Here is a 16908-nt window from a genome sequence, read left to right as displayed (position 1 = left end):
TGGGAGAATCTGGTGCAGAAATCGGCATCATTTGGAAATAAATCCGGTCGCAACTGTGACCTCATACCTCGTGGGATCCTATGGTTTTGGTGGTACTCACATAACGTAATCATATGGAGCTCCAGATTGATGAGACGTTTGGAATCATACTCAAAACGTTTCTTGGTATCCAATAATGAGGGCGTGAACAGGAAGGTTGTATTTCTCTCTGTGCGCTGTAGAATCCTCAGTTCGTCCTCCTTGCTGTAAGTGAAGACATCTGGGTCGAGGTTTTCACTAGGTGTAGCCATAGTAGGTGCAAAGCGTCCTCTGGTGCAGAAATCAAATTGAGAAAATGAGGAGGCAGCACACTGTATAGACGAGGGGTGCACGTCCGGCAGATGTGAACCCGCACCTGGGTCCAATGAATTAGAAATGAAAAATAGCCAGCAGCACTCCAGGAGATTAAAGGCAAACGGTGGTTTATTAGACCCAAAGTCAAGCGACGTTTCAACAGCTTGTTGCTGTCTTTGTCAAGCATAGTGCACATGTGACTCAAGAGCAGTATAAAAAGGGGTGTCAATCCAAAACATATTAACATTAATCATATAAATAATGATATAAATCAATATCTTACAATCTGAAGGTGATTACAAAATATACATATGTTAAAGTGCCAATGTCTGGCAAACATGGTGCATACACAATAATAGAGTATACATATAGTGTATCCTGTGTAATGTAGAAAGAAGCATAATTGGTGCAGGTGACAGTGTTGATTAAGTGAATTAAAAAACTCACTGTCCGGTGGGGAACTGTTTGTTGCCTGAATCGTATGCAGTGGCGTCCCGGTTCTCACATTGCGCATGCGCGAGAGCAACAAATCTCGCGATAGCCGCAGTGGTCAAAGGCCGGGAGACAGCCTGTACCAAAATGGCCACAGCGGTCTCCCATACAATGTGCGCATGTCTGCTACGTACTGAGTGCCGCCCAGGGGATTATTGGGTGCCGCCCAGCGATCGCTATACTATCGTAGTCCTGGAGATAGATGATAAACACTAACAGCAGATAATGCGATCAGTGAAGGGAATAGGCGATACTGTCCACGGGTCCACCAGAAAAACTCACTGAGGTCACCGGGCAGACGCCGATCCATACTGTGATCGCAAATACAAGGGATCGCAAATACAAGGGATGGTGTGTCATCCAAAAGTGACGGATCAAAAATGAGAGCCATCAGTATATGAGGGAGAGATGAACGTCACCGGGATATAACCACGGACTGTCATCTAACCCTCGTCGGGGGGGCGCCACCATCTCACAAGATAGGAAAGAATATAATAAATATCAAAATTGGTACAAAATGTAAATATATGAATTTAATGGGTGGACTTCCAATACTTCATGGGCAACAATATGTATAGAAACTATATAGAAGATAAATTGCATTATATATAACAAAGATAAACGGAACAGGAATAATCCACTGCAATAACGATGTATGACGTGTCATACAGAACCCCAATCACGGCAGTGAAGTTGAAAAAAACCTAAAAACAAAGGAGAATAATTTAGTATATATCTCATAGAAAAATTACTTGATTAAACATATATATATATGTACATGTGCATTAAACCCACAGCAGGAAATCGGATTACAGCAATCACAAGACAGAGACACTAATTGTGAACAGTAAAAAAACTGTGAACAGTACAAAAACCGTCACACCTTAAAGTCCACATTAAGCCCATTGGGTCTCAACGTATTTAACGTGTAAATCCAATATAATTCTCGTTTTTTGAGGAGAGCTTGGCGGTCTCCCCCCCCCGCCTCCCTAATTCAATTTGCTCCAAAATGCGGAATCTCAGATCATTCTGGGTATGGCCCGCTTCCTTGAAATGTTTAGATACGGGTAGATCTAATTTCTCTTTCCTGATGGAATACCGATGTTGGTTTAGCCGTGTTTTTACATCCCACGTGGTCTCTCGTATCCCTTTCATTTCCAGCTTTTCGACTGACAGCTCACGAATAGCGGGCGTCATTCGGAGACACTGGAAATTGATTGGGAATAGTTTCCCCCTTGTCGCTGAATTTCAAACTCCCCCCCTGTTCTCCTATAGGAGAGGGAGGAATTTGAAGGACAGATTGGTGAGGGCAGATGTGGGCAGCACCAGGGCGAGTGTGAGGACAATGTGTGGCTCAACTCGAACTGGTTGCTACCCCTGTTATCATTGCATAAATTGTAAACTAATGCTTAAAGGTGACACATTCTTCAATCCGGCATCCAATGGGATGATGAAAATTACGCAATTTCTGACCTGTGATTCATCCTACGTGGTCTACCAGCTTACCTGCCCATGCGGGAAGTGGTACGTTGGTGAGACCACGTGGGATGTAAAAACACGGCTAAACCAACATCGGTATTCCATCAGGAAAGAGAAATTAGATCTACCCGTATCTAAACATTTCAAGGAAGCGGGCCATACCCAGAATGATCTGAGATTCCGCATTTTGGAGCAAATTGAATTAGGGAGGCGGGGGGGGAGACCGCCAAGCTCTCCTCAAAAAACGAGAATTATATTGGATTTACACGTTAAATACGTTGAGACCCAATGGGCTTAATGTGGACTTTAAGGTGTGACGGTTTTTGTACTGTTCACAGTTTTTTTACTGTTCACAATTAGTGTCTCTGTCTTGTGATTGCTGTAATCCGATTTCCTGCTGTGGGTTTAATGCACATGTACATATATATATATGTTTAATCAAGTAATTTTTCTATGAGATATATACTAAATTATTCTCCTTTGTTTTTAGGTTTTTTTCAACTTCACTGCCGTGATTGGGGTTCTGTATGACACGTCATACATCGTTATTGCAGTGGATTATTCCTGTTCCGTTTATCTTTGTTATATATAATGCAATTTATCTTCTATATAGTTTCTATACATATTGTTGCCCATGAAGTATTGGAAGTCCACCCATTAAATTCATATATTTACATTTTGTACCAATTTTGATATTTATTATATTCTTTCCTATCTTGTGAGATGGTGGCGCCCCCCGACGAGGGTTAGATGACAGTCCGTGGTTATATCCCGGTGACGTTCATCTCTCCCTCATATACTGATGGCTCTCATTTTTGATCCGTCACTTTTGGATGACACACCATCCCTTGTATTTGCGATCCCTTGTATTTGCGATCACAGTATGGATCGGCGTCTGCCCGGTGACCTCAGTGAGTTTTTCTGGTGGACCCGTGGACAGTATCGCCTATTCCCTTCACTGATCGCATTATCTGCTGTTAGTGTTTATCATCTATCTCCAGGACTACGATAGTATAGCGATCGCTGGGCGGCACCCAATATTCCCCTGGGCGGCACTCAGTACGTAGCAGACATGCGCACATTGTATGGGAGACCGCTGTGGCCATTTTGGTACAGGCTGTCTCCCGGCCTTTGACCACTGCGGCTATCGCGAGATTTGTTGCTCTCGCGCATGCGCAATGTGAGAACCGGGACGCCACTGCATACGATTCAGGCAACATACAGTTCCCCACCGGACAGTGAGTTTTTTTATTCACTTAATCAACACTGTCACCTGCACCAATTATGCTTCTTTCTACATTACACAGGATACACTATATGTATACTCTATTATTGTGTATGCACCATGTTTGCCAGACATTGGCACTTTAACATATGTATATTTTGTAATCACCTTCAGATTGTAAGATATTGATTTATAACATTATGTATATGATTAATGTTAATATGTTTTGGATTGACACCCCTTTTTATACTGCTCTTGAGTCACATGTGCACTATGCTTGACAAAGACAGCAACAAGCTGTCGAAACGTCGCTTGACTTTGGGTCTAATAAACCACCGTTTGCCTTTAATCTCCTGGAGTGCTGCTGGCTATTTTTCATTTCTAATTCATTGGACCCAGGTGCGGGTTCACATCTGCCGGACGTGCACCCCTCGTCTATACAGTGTGCTGCCTCCTCATTTTCTCAATTATATATATATTAATACACACAAAAATATGCAAAAATAGAACAATTATTAACACTTGATAACCTGCCCCCATCTCCGTCCTATTTACCTTTTACCACATATTGAATTATCTATTTACACCAAACGATCCTAAAGGACTTCACTAACGCACACAAAACGCACCCATGTGATCATTTCCCTATATCTCTATTTGCCAATTAATACTGCCAATGTATTATTAACTCAAATGTACTGTATTTGTTCCTAAACAAGACCCTTCCACATTATTCTTTCATTTTTACCTAATTTAATTTTATAAATATAAAATCATACCTTTGTCAATTACACGAACCCCTTTTATTGCACGTTAACTGGGTCTTCTCTAACTATATATTTTTTATATGTCAAGTCTGGTTCTGGGAATACTCTAACTCCAGTTATTTCATATATGTGTCACGGAGGATCTATTACATATACGTGCTATGGAAGATCCACTCCACATTTTCAGGGATACTCTTGTTTTTTTCGGGGATACCCCTACCCTTAGAAATGTAACTCCTATATATAAGTTCTATAGAAGCCATATACTGCAGACCACTGAGGAAGAGGCATTAAGTCTTGAAACGCGTATGGTATTTCTGCAGTACAAATAGCTTCCTATACATCCAAGCGGCCCTTGGAAAAAGACCGGACATCATTCACAAGCCTGGCCGCCTTGTTTAACACACCAAGAGAATGGATCAGCCAGCACTCACTCAGTGCACGCCGCACGGGATAGAAGCAATCTCCACTTGTGATATAGAAGAAATCCCAGCAGTCGAGATACGACTGCTGGGATTTCTTCTATATTATTTAACACACCAACCGCTTGATACAAAGGATCCTTAACCTGAAGAACAAGCACCCCGCCGTAGCTCCCGCTCACGTGGGACGCCACACTATGGGCAGGTAGAGCTCGGCCGGGCAACATTCTTCCCGCGGACATCTGGACTGGTAATGTAGATGAAAACCTTACCATTCACATTAACACAATCCTTGATCGGCCTAACAAATGCTCTAACTCTGGAGCGGCATATCGCTAATTCTCTACTGTGCAAAGCATATATAGAATACAGCTATAGCTTCAAATACTATTATATTGCGGGCCATGGTGAATACCAAACAGACCATTCCTGTTTACCGGAGAATATTTGACCTATTAAGAACGTTTTCTTCCTATCCTATTATATGGAGACACACATTGTTCCTGCAGGATCGCTAAAACTAAAGGAAAGCCCCTTTTGACATACCTAGCTGCAGATCAACCGCAAGGAAGAGCCTATGTGATTCTATATCGCCTTGCACTGAGTTACTCACTTACTAAACAGGGGGTACGGACTTGGATTATCAAGAGCTCTGACACAACTGTTCCCCCTACTGGATACTTATGGCATCTACAATGACTAATCAATAGTGAATGTCCTATATTGCCATATTATGTATTAGTCACGAGCTCCTATTAACCTGACACTGTCCATCTTATTCATGGCTTCAGGTCCCTGGACATAACTCCTGCTACTTTGATATGAGAACACCTGACTTGGCGTTCATTGCTGCATCTTTTCACATGCCTGCTCTAGGCAGCAGCCTATTTTCTCTCCCCAGTTGCTTGAAGATATGGCTTCCTCTGTAGTGCCATATTGCAGAACTTTGTATTCCCTTTCGTAGCTTGTAGCTTCTCTGTCACTTGATCTATGTACACATCTGTGAGATAAAATTACTAAGTAATTGGAACATTTGGCATGACATGAAACTGAGTCTAACACATTGACCCATATGGGGAGGAGAGACTTGCGACACACCAGGGTCGGGGGCTTGCTCTAGGAAATCTTCAGGGTGGGAATCTCCATGGCTTTCACAGTCTCTGTCTGGAATATACTAAAAAAACATCTTTCTTTTGCTATTGAAATAATGGCCTTGGGGTGGCAGTGTTGTACAACAGAAAAGTTTCCCAAATTGTATTATTAGCATGGAACTCAACACAGAAGATCAGTTTAAAGTTGGCCGAAATTGTGAACGGAAGAAATAGATTGTCTTATGTTATCCATTCTGAGTAGACATGGACTAAACACACACTTTTTGCACAGGCCCGGTCACAAGTTTACATCCTCTCGTCCCCATTAGCAGTGAATCCTACCAATTAATAGAAAGAAAAATTGTTACACGTCTGATGGCAGTACTCTTAACTTTAGCTTTGATAGCCTCCGTAGAAAGCCATAAACAAAGTGCCTCAGCTCATGGATTCCACCAAAGTACACTTGACTAATATTACATAGGTAATTAACCTCTAATACTTTTACATCCCTCCCAACCGTCCCGGATTCAGCGGGAGAGCCCCGGAGAACAGTGGCTGTCCCGCACCGCTGTGTGGCTTAGGTATGTCCCACTTTCAATTGTGCAGGATACAGTTGAATGCAATGGTGAAGCAGGAAGCCTTTAGCTCCCCACTACAACATTTACTGCCCTGCACTCCCCAGCAGGCAAGATGTGACTGGGCTTTGTAGGAGGAGTGTGCAGCCTAGGGAATCATTCCACGGTTGGAGAATTGACCTGTACTCTTCTCCTATGCAACCAACAGGTGCAATGTGTTATGGCATCACACCTGCTGGGGAACACAGAATGTACTCCGATCATGGTGGGAATGGGACTAGATGACTATTGCAGTTTTTTTTTATTTTAGTAACAGTACAAATGGGAAAATTCCTGTAATGAGGGCACAACTACTGTGTGGGGGTGCAATGAAGGTATTTTTACTATGAAAGGGGCACAATTTGGGCATAACTACTTTGTACGGGCAAAATGTGAGCATAAGTACTGTGAGGGGGCACAATATGGTCATAACTACTGTGTGGGGGTCACAAAAGTGGAAATAACTACAGCGTGGGGGGTCACAAATGCGGAGTTAATAACATGTGGGAGACAGGGTAGAATTCATCATGTATAGATATGGTAAGCATTGAGTGGCGTTAGAGGCAAGGCTTTGTAGAACTAAATTACTTGTGGTGCCCTACATGTGCCACTTCTGTTATTCGTCTTTCACCTTTTGAAATATTGAGAGCTATGCTATTGACCAAAAGTGTATGTTCCACAGCACCAGATATAGGGCCCCAACATACAGTTTTTTAGCTCCCTCATCTTTTGAGTTGCTTCTAGTGTTAGGCGAGCATGCTTGGCCGAACACTAATTTAACTTGAGCATCGCGATACTCGGCACATCGCGCTGTTCAGCCGAATACCATGTGTGCTCGAGCGCGTTGCTCGAGTCTCCTCACCGCACGTTTGTTGGCTACTACGCAGCCAATAAACGTGCTGGTAAGTACTGACATTCACTGTAATGCCGTAGCCATGTTGGTTACTGGCATTACAGAGATTGGCTGGCCGGAACACGTCATCGGGTGCTATATAGCACCAGATGACACGTGTTCGGCTCAGTATTAGTCAGGGAGAGCTGGAGAGCAGAAGGGAGAGATAGTGTAGGGAGTGAAATAGGAATATTTTAGCCTTTATACTTGTTATAGACCCAAAAGTCCTTTTAAGGACTATTGTTGTGTGTGGCAGCAATATATATTTTTAACGCAACCTTCGCTAAATAGCTTGCAATTGTTTGGCCGTTGCAGACAGCGACATTATTTGCACTACACCTTCTGTGTAACGTGTGCGCAGCCTAAAAATATCTGCAACATCGAGTGTACTTTTTCTGTAGACGGTGTCCGCTGTGGACAGTTACATTATCTGCGCTTCATCTCCTGTATAATGTTTGCGTATCCAAAATATCAGTGACATACAGTCTAATTTTTTTGCTGCTGGTGACAGCGACATTACCAGCGCTACATCTCCTGTATAACGTTTGCCCATCCTAAATATCAGTGACGTTCATTCAGTGTAATTTTTTATTAGGTGGTGGTGACAGCGACATTACCTGCGCTATACCTCCTGTTTAACGTGTGCACAACCTAAAAATATCTGTGACATTCTGTGTACTTTATTTGCGCATACGCTTACAAAACCTGCACGTGTGACATACTTGCAAGCATATATACCATTTAATATACACAAGGCGAGCAGTAAGGGACGGGGAAGTGGCCGTGCTGCTGATGGTGCATGCAGAGGATTTGGCCCTGGGTGCGGTGAAACTGTGCCTGCTGCCAGAGCACAAGAAACACACTCATCCACGATACCTAACTTCATGTCCCAGTTTGCAAGTCAGACCAGTGCGACCAGGTGGTCGGTTGGATTGCAGCAGATGATGCTTCCAGTCGGTTAAGCACCACCCTGTCATCCACAAAGTCCAGTCTCAGGAGCCAAGAGTCTGGTCAACAGAATCCTCACCCTGATACTCCTTCCAACCACCATGGAGAGTCTTGGCAAACAAGTGATCCCACACTCGGATTTTCATCGCCATTCCTTAATTTAGGCCTCTCGCCAAGACCGCTTGAAGAAGGGCATGAGGAGATCTTGTGCCCTGATTCCCAAACTCTGGTGCATCCACAGTAAGAAGAAGATGATGTGGGAAATGGCAATTAGTGTTTCACGAGGTGGATGATGATGATGAGACACGGTTGCCAATAAGTCAACCGCAATAAGTGTCTCAAGAGGTTCATGATGAGGATGAAACACAGTTGTCAATTACTGAGGTTGTTGTTAGGTCAATAAGTCAGGAGGATGACCAGAGTGAGGAAGTGGAAGAGGAGGTGGTGGACGATGAAGTAACTGACCCAACCTGGGAAGGTGGCAAGCCGAGCGAGGACAGCAGTACAGAGGGGGAGGGATCCGCAGAACCGCAACAGGCTGGAAGAGGCAGTGGGGTGGCAAAAGGGAGAAGGAACTGTTCCACAGAGCACCCCCTTGCGGCAATCTCCCTTGCCAAGGGGTAGGTGTTCCACAGTCTGGTGCTTTTTTGAGGAAAGTGCGGACAATAAAAAAATTGTCATTTGCAACCTGTGCCGTACCAAAATGAGCAGGGGCGTGAACACTAGCAACCTCACCACCACTAGCATGATCCGCCACATCAAAGCACCCTAATAGGTGGGCCGAAGGCCTGGGTCCACAACCAGTGTCTGCGGGTCACACCACTGCCTCCTTTTCCCTTGTGTTATGTGCTGGCCAATCCGCTGTCCAAGACGCAGGTCCGGATGCTTCCCGCCCTGCACCTGGAACTTTGCAAGCACCATCAACTAGTACATCCATTTCTGTGTCACAGCACAGCGTACAGATGTCTATACCCCAGGCCTTTGAACGAAAGCGCAAATACCCAGCCACCCACCCTCAGACCATAGCACTAAATGCCCACCTTTCCAAATTGCTGGCCCTAGAAATGTTGCCATTTAGACTTGTGATTGAACACTGAGTCTTTCCACAGCCTGATGGCAGCGGCTGTCCCACGGTACTCTGTCCCCAGCCGCCAATATTTTTCACGGTGTGAAATCCCAGCCTTACACCAGCATGCATTCCGTAACATCACCAGTGCCCTGACTAACGCAGTTATTGGGAAGGTCCACTTAACGACTGACACATGGACAAGTGCTTTTGGCCAGGAACACTACATTTCCCTGACGGCACACTAGGTGAACGTTGTGGAGGCCCGGAGCGATCTGTTCCCTGGGATGGCACAGGTGCTACCGACGCCAGGGATTGAGGGCCCTACTTCCATCAAGGTTTCCACTACCACCTACATTTGTGGCTGCAACCCCCCCTTTTCCTCCTCCGCCTCCTCCACTTCCACCTCTGATTTATCATCTTGCAGCACCCGTCAGACATCAGTCAGTAGCTGTAAGCAGTGTAGCACTGCAGTGGGGAAGCGGCAACAGGCCCAGCTTAAACTGATCTGTTTAGGTGACAAACAGCACACCGCTGCAGAGCTGTGGCAGGAGATAAGGGACCAAACTGAGCTGTGGCTCTCGCCACTCAACCTACAACCAGGCATGGTTGTGTCTGATAATGGCCGTAACTTGGCGGCGGCTTTGGAGCTCGGCAAGCTCACACACCTACCATGCCTAGCCCACGTGTTCAACCTAGTGGTTCAGTGGTTTCTCAAAACTTACCCCAATTTGCCTGAGCTACTGGTGAAGGTGCGCCACGCGTGTGCCCATTTCCGCAAGTCATCGACAGCTTCTGCCGGTCTGGCAATGCTGCAGCAGCGCTTGCAATTGCCAGCTCACCGACTGTTGTGCGACGTGAGCACACGCTGGAACTCCACGTTCAACATGTTGGCCAGGCTTTGTGAGCAGTAGTGGAATACCAGCTGCAACATGGTCGTCTTTCCAGTCAGCTTCCGCTCTTCACAAGTGACAAATGGGCATTGATGTCTGACCTCGGTGAGATTATACGCAACTTTGAGGAATCAACACAGATGGTGAGCGGTAAAACGCTATTATCAGCATAACCATCCCACTTCTGTGTCTACTTAAACGCTCACTGCTCACAATTAAGGCAGACACTTTGCATGTGGAAGATGTGGAAATGGGGGAAGACAGTACACAGGGTGATAGCCAGACCACCCTCAGTTCGTCTTCTCAGTGCAAATTGGATGATGAGGAGGAGAAGCAGGAGACGGTTTCCTACACTACAGAGGGTAGTACCCATGGAAGTTTTATTCCATCTGTTCAGCGTTGATGGGTAGAATAGGAGGAAGAGGATGAGGAGATTGAGAGTCATCCTCCTGATGAGGACAGCAAAGTCTTGTCTGTTGGGACTCTGGCACACATGGCTGACTTTATGTTAGGCTGCCTTTCCCGTGACCCTCGCATTGTACGCATTTTGGCCAACACCGATTATTGGTATTTCACCCTTCTCAACCCCCGCTACATCTTCTCATTTCTCATTCCTGTAGTAGAGAGGCCGAGCAAAATGGTGCAATACCAGAAGATCCTTGTGGAAAAATTGCTCCAAAAATTTGTACCTGACAACGCTGGCTGCAGAGTACGTAGTTCCTTGGGCAACCGAGGAGGGGAGACGAGGGGAACATACAGCAGTTCCAACGAGGCAGGGCAACACTCTTAAAGGCCTGGGACAATTTTAGGACACCCCGCCAGCACCCTCAACCTGTTTCACGGCCTATTGTCACAAGGAGGGAAAATTTTTGGAAGATGGTGAAAGATTATGTAGCAGACCGTGTCAGTGTCCTCAGTGATCCCTCTGTGCCTTACAACTATTGGACACGTGGCATGAACTGGCGCTCTACACCTTGGAGGTGCTGGCCTGCCCCGCCAACAGCGTTTTGTCAGAGCGTGTTTTTAGTGCTGCTGGGGGCATAATAACTGATAAGCACATCCGCCTGTCAACTGAAAATGCTGACCGGTTGATTCTTATAAAAAGGAACAAGGCCTGGATTGCCCCTGACTTTTCTACTCCACCAGAGGAAAGCGGCTGAACATAAAAGCACTCTAAATGTGGCTTTTATGGTGTATTGAATACATTGTATTCCCATGCACCCCTTCCACCACAAAAAAGGGTATATGGTTTAATCTCCCTTTTCTCGTCCTCCTCCTCCATCATATCAATATGCTTATTAGGCTGCCCTCGCTCCTAATGTTTTAGAGGGTCAGCTGAGCAGCAGGCTCTCACCCATAATCTTTTAGAGGGTCACCAGCAGGCCTTCGCCCATAATGTTTTTAAGCGTCACCAGCAGGCCCTCAACCATAATGTTTTTGAGGGTCACCAGCAGGCCCTTAATGTTTTTGAGGGTCACCAGCAGGCCCTCGCCTATAATGTTTTATGGGGTCACCAGCAGGCCCTTGTTCTTAATGTTTTAGAGGGTCACCAGCAGGCCCTCACCCCTAATGTTTTAGATGGTCAGATCAGCAGCAGGCACTCGCCCCTAATGTTTTAGATGTCAGCTCAGCAGCTGACCCTCACCCCTAATGTTTTAGAAGGTCATATCAGAAGCAGGCCCTTGCCCCTAATGTTTGAGGGTCAGCTCAGCAGCAGGCACTCGCCCCTAATGTTTTAGATGGTCATATCAACAGCAGGCACTCACCCCTAATGTTTTAGAAGGTCAGATCAGCAGCATGCACTCTCCCCTAATGTTTTAGATGGTCAGCTCAGCAGCAGACCCTCACCTCTAATGTTTTAGATGGTCAGCTCAGCAGCTGACCCTCACCCCTAATGTTTTAGATGGTCAGCTCAGCAGCAGTCGCCCCTAATGCTTTAGAAGGTCAGATCAGCAGGATGCACTCTCCCCTAATGTTTTAGAGGGTCGGCTCAGCAGCAGGCCCTCACCCCTAATGTTTTAGAAGGTCAGATCAGCAGCAGGCCCTCACCCTAATGTTTTAGAAGGTCAGATCGGCAGGCCCTTGCTCCAATAGTTTTTGAGGGTCACCAGCAGGCCATCAATCATAATTTTGCAAGGGTGTGTATGATGCCCTCCTTTATGTGTAATAAAGGGTGTATTGGAGTGCCGGTTCCTTGTAATTTTTGGCAGCCCTTTCACTTAATGCATAGGCTTTCTGAATGTAGGAGAGCCACTACCTGAACAATTGTATCACAATGTGAATCAGGCCCTCCTTTATGTAATATACAGGTTGTATCAGAGTGCCTCTTCCTTGTAATTTTTGGCAGCACATGCACTTTATATACAAGGAAATATACAGGAAAGAATGTGCATATTATTGTCAGTCTGTAAAAGTGGCGTACTACTCGGACAACATCGTTCCCAGCAGCGACCTGGGAGTTCAAGATGCATCCAGACATCCTCCCCATGCTGTTCCTGAACCATTTCAGTAGTGTTTCCATCAATTTCTGACCTTTTTCTATGAACCAGACACCCTCCCCAATTCAGAGCAGGGGATGCCTGGTTTAATGCTTGGGTTCTCCCATTGACTTCCATTGTGCTCGTGTTCTCGTTAGAGCACCCGAGCATCCCAAGGTGTTCTACTCGAGCACCTGAGCACCTTGGTGCTCGACCAATACTAGTTGCTTTCACTCCACCTCCCTCCTTTGGTATGTGTAAATTGAAGTGTTGCCATGCTGTCTTAGAAATGATGAGCCTGGGTGACATAAGCCACACAATGGATCAATTTCTAATGTAAATCAAGCAGCAAAATTCCAACTAGATGCTTTCCTGCCAACTACAGCTGGGCAACATGGTCAGTGATAGGGGTGTCACAATACCAAAATTTTGATTTGATTTTGACACTCAATACCATTCCATACCACTCAGAAAAAATAAAACCCCCAAAAAGCTGCGTGCATTCCACATTTTATTGTCACGACCGCTACCCCAGCAGCAGTCGTGTCGCACCAGACGGAGGGGAAGGGGGACCCTTATCTACGGATGGGAATAGTATGGCCACCCCTGACTAACCCTAAGCTGGCACCTGTCTGCCCTGATACCCTAGACGGGGTGTGAACCCGTGCGGCGAGCAGGATGCCTAAACCCTCAGTCACCCTAAAAAGCCTAGAGTGGGGAAAGGCCGATGGGAGCACTAGTCACCATCACTCATGTCTAGGAGAACAGCAGGGGAAGACAGCAACAAACAAACTATATCAGAGATAGACTTATCCAGTCACGAGCAGAGAAGGCGATCCCAATCACGACAGTCCATGCCGGACAAGAGCTCCACAGCAACACCATCAAACGATCTCCTTCAAAGGTCAGAATAGAACTGGAAGTAAAGACTATATCTGGCAACGACTGCAAGTGAAAGTGAAACTAATATAGTAGCTGGGAGTGGCAGACAGGACTCACCTGAGAAGGATGCCTACAAACTCCCAGTCAGGACAAAAAGGTTCACAAGGCAAAACCCAGATGACATACCCTGAACCACGGAGCAAACTCACAAGCTATCGCGAGTAGCAAGTCGCTGCGACCTTCTCCTCCCAGACCTGTCTGGATCAGTCACAGTCGTGACAGTACCCCCCTTTCTACGAGGGGCCCCTGGACCCTCAAGACCAGGCCTCTCAGGATGGGAGCTATGAAAAGCCCGAATGAGTCTGTCCGCTTTTATCTCTGATGCTGGAACCCACATTCTCTCTTCGGAACCATAACCTTTCCAGTGCACCAGGTACTGAAGAGAGCGGCGAACATATCGTGAATCAACAATCTTTTCTACCTGAAACTCAAGACTGCCATCAACAACCACCGGTGGAGGCGGTAGTGGCAATGGTTCAGGAGGTTCTACATATCTCTTAAGCAGAGATCTGTGGAAGACATTATGGATCCTTAGAGTCTGAGGTAGCTCCAGACGAAAAGCCACCGGGTTAATGATCTTAATTACCCTATAAGGACCAATAAATCTCGGACCTAATTTCCACGAGGGAACCTTCAACTTGATATTTCTGGTAGACAACCACACCAAGTCATTCACCCCAAGGTCCGGACCTTCAGAGCGCTTCCTATCAGCCGCACATTTGTATCTACCACCAATTCTCTTCAAACTTTCTTGCACACTCTGCCACACTGAAGAAAGTGAAGACGCAAATCGTTCCTCCTCGGGAATCCCAGACGGCCCCCCCTCACTAAACGTACAAAACTGAGGATGGAAACCATACGCACCAAAAAATGGTGACTTATCGGTGGATTCTTGACGACGATTATTAATGGCAAACTCGGCTAACGGTAAATAAGATGACCATTCCTCCTGATTTTCGGAAACAAAGCATCTCAAATATGTCTCTAGGTTTTGATTGGTACGTTCAGTCTGACCGTTGGACTGTGGATGGAAAGATGAAGAAAACGACAGATGAACCCCTAAACGAGAACAAAAAGCTTTCCAAAATTTAGAAACGAATTGGGTACCACGATCCGAAACAATATCGGAAGGGACCCCGTGAAGCTTCACGATGTGGTCAATAAAAACCTGAGCCAGTGTGTTAGCATTAGGCAATGCGGCAAGAGCAATAAAGTGCACCATTTTACTGAATCTGTCGACAACTACAAGAATAACAGTCTTCCCCGCTGATACTGGTAGATCCGTAATGAAATCCATTGACAGGTGCGTCCAAGGCCTGTTGGGGATGGCCAGAGGTAAAAGACGCCCTGCCGGATGAGTATGATCTACCTGAGAACGAGCACAGGTAGCACATGCAGACACAAAATTCAACACCTCCTGGCGCCATTTAGGCCACCAGAACCGACAAGACACTAACTCAGAGGTTTCCCTACTACCTGGGTGTCCTGCCAGTGTGGAGTTATGGTGTTCTTTTAGTATCTCCAGTCGTAAATTTTCTGCCACAGTTTACCCGAGGGGCAGGAGGCCGGGGCGTCCCCCTGAGCTTCCAACACCCTCCCCTCCAAACCTGAGTGTAAAGCAGAGACCAAAATGGGCTCTGGTACCTCAACATCACCCCCTCCAGGAAAACTTTGAGACAATGCATCCGCCTTAGTATTTTTTGCCCCCGGACGATAGGTTATTACAAAATTAAACCTAGTAAAAAATAACAACCACCGAGCCTGTCTAGGGGTGAGACGTTTAGAAGACTCCAGATATAATACGTTTTTGTGATCAGTAATCACCGTGACGGGATAAACCGCCCCCTCCAAAAAATGACGCCACTCCTCAAAAGTCAACTTAATAGCCAAAAGTTCCCTCTTGCCAATATCATAGTTCCTTTTAGCAGTAGACAATTTCTTCGAAAAGAAAGCACACGGACGCCATTCACCAGGGGACAGGCCCTGAGATAGTACCGCTCCCACCCCCACCTCTGATGCGTCAACCTCTACAATAAAAGGAAGCGAGACATCTGGCTGTACGAGAATAGGGGCCGAGGTGAATCTCTCTTTCAGAGATGCAAAGGCAGTTTTGGCTACATGTGACCATTTGGAAAAATCGGATCCCTTTCGGGTCATGTCCGTCAGTGGTTTGACCACCAAGGAATAGTTTTTTATAAACTTTCTATAAAAATTGGCAAACCCCAGGAAGCGTTGCAATGCCTTCAGGTTCTCAGGCAGATCCCAGTCTATAATCGCCCAGACTTTCTCTGGATCCATGCGGAAACCTGAATCTGACAACACATACCCCAGAAATGGCAGTTCTTTTACGGCGAACACACATTTTTCTAACTTAGCAAACAATTTGTTGGCCCTTAATATCTGCAGCACTTGTCTCACATGGATCTTATGTGTATCCGGATCCGGGGAATAGACCAGGATGTCATCAAGATATATCACAACAAATCTCCCGATAAGGTGACTAAAAATATTGTTGACAAAATGTTGGAATACCGCAGGCGCATTAGTAAGACCAAATGGCATGACCAGATTTTCATAATGCCCTTCCGGAGTATTAAAAGCCGTCTTCCACTCATCCCCCTCTTTGATGCGAACCAGATTATAGGCTCCTCTGAGATCCATTTTGGAGAACCATTTAGCACCAGCAACCTGATTAAAGAGGTCGGGAATGAGAGGAAGAGAATAGGGATCTCGGATAGTTATCCGGTTTAATTCCCGGAAATCCAGGCAAGGACGTAGGCCCCCATCTTTCTTTTTAACGAAAAAGAACCCTGCAGCCACAGGTGAAGAAGAGGGTCTGATGTGTCCCTTAGCCAAACTCTCCGAAATATAATCTTTCATAGCCTTCCTCTCCGGGCCGGAAAGATTGTATAACCGGGTTTTAGGTAGTTTGGCCCGAGGTAGTAGATTAATCGGGCAATCATATGGACGATGAGGTGGTAACCCCTGACAACCCTTCTCAGAGAACACATCCATAAAATCTGACAGAAAGGCAGGTAAATATGTTACAGAGAGTGTAGAGCACCTACTACTCAAGCAGTTGTCCTTACAATGTTCACTCCACTCCACAATCTCCCCGGCCTGCCAATCCACCACTGGATTGTGAGTCACCAGCCAGGGAAGCCCCAATACCATAGGAGCCGGAAGACCATCCAGGACATAACACGAGATATGCTCTTTATGGAGGTCCCCTACCTGCAGATGGATATTATGAATGATCTGAGTTAA

This window comes from Bufo bufo, chromosome 1 (genome assembly GCF_905171765.1).
Source record: "Bufo bufo chromosome 1, aBufBuf1.1, whole genome shotgun sequence".
NCBI classification, from domain to species: Eukaryota; Metazoa; Chordata; class Amphibia; order Anura; family Bufonidae; genus Bufo; species Bufo bufo.
Note: the sequence above shows the minus strand (reverse complement) of the source record.